Here is a 4896-nt window from a genome sequence, read left to right as displayed (position 1 = left end):
GGCAGCCACTGCTGCTTGGGGACGGGCTTGGCATCAGTCAGTGAGTGGTGAGCAATTGCATCACTTGTTTTTCCTGGGGTTTGCTTCTCACTCGCTCTCTTGTTTTCTTTCTCATTACATTTATTATTATTACTATTATTATTATTAATTATTGTTAAACTGTTCTTATCTCAACCCATGGGTTTCTTACTTTTGCTCTTCTGAGTCTCTCCCCCATCCCACCTCAGGGCAGGGTGAGCGAGCGCCTCTGTGGTGCTCGTTTGCTGACTGGGGCTAAACTGTGACGGAATGGAACATACTTGTTTGCAGTACCTAATTTTGTCTTTGAATTTATTTGTAAAGCTTATTAAGTTTTAAAGAAAACATTACAGTATTTTCAGAAGAGAAATGCCAAGCCAGAGCCCTTAAAACTTTCCTTTCTTTAAAATCCGAACTGACTTGCTGATACCTGCGCTAACAAGTCACGTGCTGTGGTTGAGCTAAAACTTCTTTTGCATAAAAATGGAAGGCACTCGGTTTGCCTCGACAGCCTTGCTGGGGGTTGCCTGTGCTGAGGACGCAGGATTTGTGGCCAGTTGTGTCTTTTGAACTCATCCCTCTGGCTTTTGACAACTCTTAAGTAAAACTCGGAGGATTTATTGAATTGCACTATGGTTTTTTGATGCCCTGGCAAGTTTAGTGAACTTGCCCCCGGCTGCAGCGCTGTGGAGGCGCAGAAGGGCTGATGGGTGGCTACACCGTGCTGAGCCCCCTCCGAAGGTGGTCCTGAGGGTCCTCGCTGCCGCTGGGGGAAGAGCAGTGCTGCAGCCCTGGGAAAGCGTTTGAGAGCTCTGCTGCTTTCTCATTCTTCATCAGCACAAACGTTACCACATCCCAGTTTGCTGTGAGAAAGGAAGGTGGCGCTGGTCCTGGCATGGCTGAAGGCTCCAGCGCTGGTGCAGCCCGTGGAGCTGCGGGAGTCCTGGACTAAGTGTCACAATCCCTATTTAATCTGTGTGCACAGGCTTCCTCTCCAAATGAACCAGAGGGCTTGGGGTGGAGATCACGTGTGCATGGACCCCTCTGCTGAGGAGCAGAGCCCCGGAAGAGGTGCTGGGCTCCTGCGTTCACCTTATTTCTGCTTGCTCGGGCATCGTCTCCTGGAGCCACAGTTCAGAGAAAACTCTTTCATCTTTATCTGGGTACTTTCCTTGACTTAAAGCAAGGTCACGTCACCCACTTGTATCTGAAAAAGTCTTGTGCTTTTGTTTACCCAAAACAAACACGCAGGAAGAGAGCTGCGGTGTAATCTGCAGGGAGCAGCCTCCCAGGGACCTGAGAACCTGCTGGGTTTGTGAGCCCGGCGCCTGGGGGAGCCGAGCTGCTCGGTTGTGCCTCTGCTGATTGCATCCTTATCTAGGGCTGGCTCTCGGTGGAGACCCTTGCAGGCACACCTTTACTTCTTCACTTGAACGTCCTTTGGTAATCTAAATAGCATAGATAATTTCTCAGCTGCAGAAACCACCACACCCCCACACCCCCCCAAGCACTGAGGAACCCCACCACTTTTTTGGTTGAGTAGCATTGTGCAAGAGTTTCTTAGCACTTAGTTTATGTCCCTCCAGACCCAAAGAAATACATGGCAGGGGAGGAAGAGCCTGTTGCTGGTGTTGGAGAGGAACCTTGCTGCTTTACAAGCATCATGCTCGCAGTAGTGGCAGAAGGAGGTGGCTTGCATGGATGAAGAACACCACTGAGTTTGCTTTTGCATTGATGGAAGTGTCACATTGGGATGTTCCCGCAGGAAATGCTCGAGAAATGTTTGGAGTAGTAGTACTTCAGTAGGTTTGGCTTTTTATATCCAGCATGAGCGAGTTTCAAGCCTGTAACTCCAAGAAGGTCATGAGGGCTGTTGAAAGCCTGAAGGAAGGGAGCCTGCATGGTTTTGAAATAGGAATTGGAGCTCAAGAGTGAAAAACATTCCAGGCGTCCACATCTGGTGATGCAGATCATGCCCATAGTCTCTTATTTTATCTGCTGCTTCTCAGGACATTTAGTCCTCACAAGCAGGATTGCATAACTCGAGGTGGGGGGAAAGATCAGGGTTTGCCCTTTTAAAATCTTCATCCCTGTAGATTCAGATCGTGTCTTAGGGGTAGGAGAGGTGACAGGGATATCTTTTTACAACCTGCTAGCAGTGGTGTCTGTGGGGATATTCATGACCCCAGGGCCAGCTGATTGCAATGGTGCAGGGTTAGCAGCTCGAGCTGCCCTGAGCCTGGCACCTGCATTTTGCATCCCACCGGTGCACATTTCGGTGGTAGCTTTATGGCCATCCTATGCAGGTGGCCCGGACCCAAGCCCTGTCCCAACTCAGCAACGATGGGCTTTTGCAGCAGAAGTGGTCCATGAAAACCCTGACCGTAAGTCAGCTGATGGGTGTCTCTGCCTGCGTGGCAGGCGTCTAGGGCTGTGGAGGAGGTGGGGATGGGCACAAGCTCATGGGCATCGGTGCTCGCCCCAGAGGTGGGCATTGCCAGTCCTGCCCTGGGAGCTGGGCCAGCGGCACTGGGCTCACACCAGCTGCTCGCAGATGCTTCGGAGGAGAGGGAAAGGATCTCGAGGGGGATAATTACGCATGGCCCTGCTCGTAGGGACCGCTTACTCGTTTTTCTTCCAGCTCCATGTAGTTACTGTTTGATACATACCCTGACGCCAGAGGGCTGAAGGGTTTTAATTAGTAGCCCTGGATGATTAGTTATCCAGTCCTCTTCTGAATCCTACCCAATTCTGACCCTCAGCATCCTGCAGCAATCATCTACACCGGAAAATTTGCACAATGTTCTAACAAGAACCTTGTGTATTAAGTTGCTGCTCCACAGTTTCATTTAAAAAAAAAGTAATTAAGTACATATTTTGTAGGCTATTCCATTGCTTAAAAGAAAACAGTTCTGGAAATTAAGATCTCACTGAAACATTTTACAGCTAATATTTTCCTTCCCGGTTTGACTTCCAAATTACATTTGTCATGTTCCTCCAAAAGCCCCAGCTGCCTAGTGGCAAAAGCTTGGTTTTGCTTTTCTGGGGCTCTTTCTCCAAAATCCATGGCTTCAACAATAATCAAGAGACAGGGTTTCAGAGTGAAGGGATCCAAGTTACTGGCCCATTTTTAATGAATCAAAATTTGTTTTACTTTGAAAACAGCTTGTTAGCTCTACGGGGCAGCTCCTGGTCTTTTTATTTTTTTACAGCAACTTGCACCATGGGACCGACTCCATGCGTAGGATTAGAAAGCCTGAATGCCCTGATCATACCAAGTAATTAACAGTATATCAGGAGCTGATTCTTGGAAGTGGAGTCAAAGCTTTTGTGTAAAGACTCTTAGCAAATTAATTGGCGCTTGGGTGTCTGTGAATTCAAGAAGGAGCAAGCTGGAAAGCGAAGGTGTTTGCGGTTTGGGTTTTTTTCACATTTCCCAAACTCCAAACCGTGCAGGCTAAATAAGGATAGGGCAGTTCCTGGAGATGACTGCAAACAGAATACGTTCCTAAAGATCCAGTAAATGTGTGAGCTGCAGCAGCAATCAGAAAATGTTCAGACAATACTTAGATACTGAAAAATAAACTTTACAATGATGGTGTTTTAAAAATGTTTTTATGCTTTCTTGTCCTGCCTTTGTTGCCATATTGGCTGCATTTATACCTGTGTTAGCACCAGCTGCTTATCTCTAAACTTTTGCTGGAGCTCTAAGAGTACCTCACTGATTTCTCTTTATCTTATTGCAGGTCGAACTTCATGTCCACCTGGATGGAGCCATTAGACCAGAAACAATCTTGCACTTTGGGAGGTGAGTTAGGGGGGAGAAAGCTCTGGGAGCTGCAGTCCAAAAGCATCAGCCCCTACTCCCCTGCCTCCTGCTTGTCTAGTTCTCCGACAGAAGAGCTTGTGCTGGCAGGCTGGGAAAGCTCTCTCCCTTGCTGCGCAGGCAGCAATCCTGGCTGGTGCTGGTCTCACTTCTGTGCAGACGGGTGCCCTGGCTGCATGGGGTGAGGATATTGAGCACATCCCAAAAGGTGATACTGCAGCGGGGCTGCACTGGCAGCAGGAGCATGAGCGAGATGGTCATCGGTCCCAGGGGCCAGGCGAGCTGAGAGGAGCCACTGTGAGAAAAGTACAGAAGGTGTCTCATAAACAGAGCTGTCTGCCTTTGAAGTGTACCTGGGAAATGGCAGAGTCGGTGTATTCTTGTTTCTTTTTCCACGTTCCTAATTGCAAAAGCAAGCTAAATGAAAGCAGGCTGGGAGCATCTGCTCGATGGGGGTGCTGTACCACAGTCTTGGGAGGAAAAACCAGCTTGGGTGCTTCTCCCTGCCCTGCTGCTGCCTGCCTTTGAACCCGACTGTCTGTCTGGTGCAAGCCGTCGCGGAGTCGTGCATGTGTGAGGGTGACCTGGGGAAGCCCTTGGCAGTGACTGGCAGAGGTGGTTTCCTTGACAGAGCCCACGTGCATCTTCTAGCTTCAGTGTAGCTTGTGTGGGAAGCACCGGGGCGAATGATTAACTGGTGCGAGGGCTTGGCTCCACGCTGGTAAGCAAAATAAACTTCAGACTCCTTCCAGCTGTCGCTATTCAGAAAGCTAATGAAGACTAGCAGATACGTTGACGTCAACGGTGGACAGAGGGAAACCAATGGATGTCATCTATCTGGACTTCTGCAAGGCCTTTGACACGGTCCCCCACAACATCCTTCTCTCTAAATTGGAGAGCTATGGATTTGATGGGTGGACTGTTCGGTGGATAAGGAACTGGCTGGATGGTCGCATCCAGAGGGTAGTGGTCAATGGCTCGATGTCCGGATGGAGACCGGTGACGAGTGGTGTCCCTCAGGGGTCCGTACTGGGACCGGTGCTCTTTAACAT

General features: G+C 49.2%; 1 protein-coding gene across 1 annotated transcript in view; it reads left to right on the top strand.

Moving 5' to 3' along the window:
- The first annotated feature begins 3764 nt into the window (after window positions 1-3764).
- Window positions 3765-4896, top strand: part of ADA (adenosine deaminase) — a 16203-nt gene continuing 15071 nt past the window's right edge. The window contains exon 1 of the mRNA XM_035892888.1: window positions 3765-3826. The gene's annotated coding sequence lies outside the window, so the exon portion shown is untranslated. The remainder of the gene's footprint in view (window positions 3827-4896) is intronic.

The sequence above is a fragment of the Egretta garzetta genome, unplaced genomic scaffold (genome assembly GCF_000687185.1).
Source record: "Egretta garzetta isolate BGI_Z169 unplaced genomic scaffold, ASM68718v1 scaffold214, whole genome shotgun sequence".
Taxonomy (NCBI): Eukaryota; Metazoa; Chordata; class Aves; order Pelecaniformes; family Ardeidae; genus Egretta; species Egretta garzetta.
This window is presented reverse-complemented; position numbering and strand designations above follow the sequence as displayed.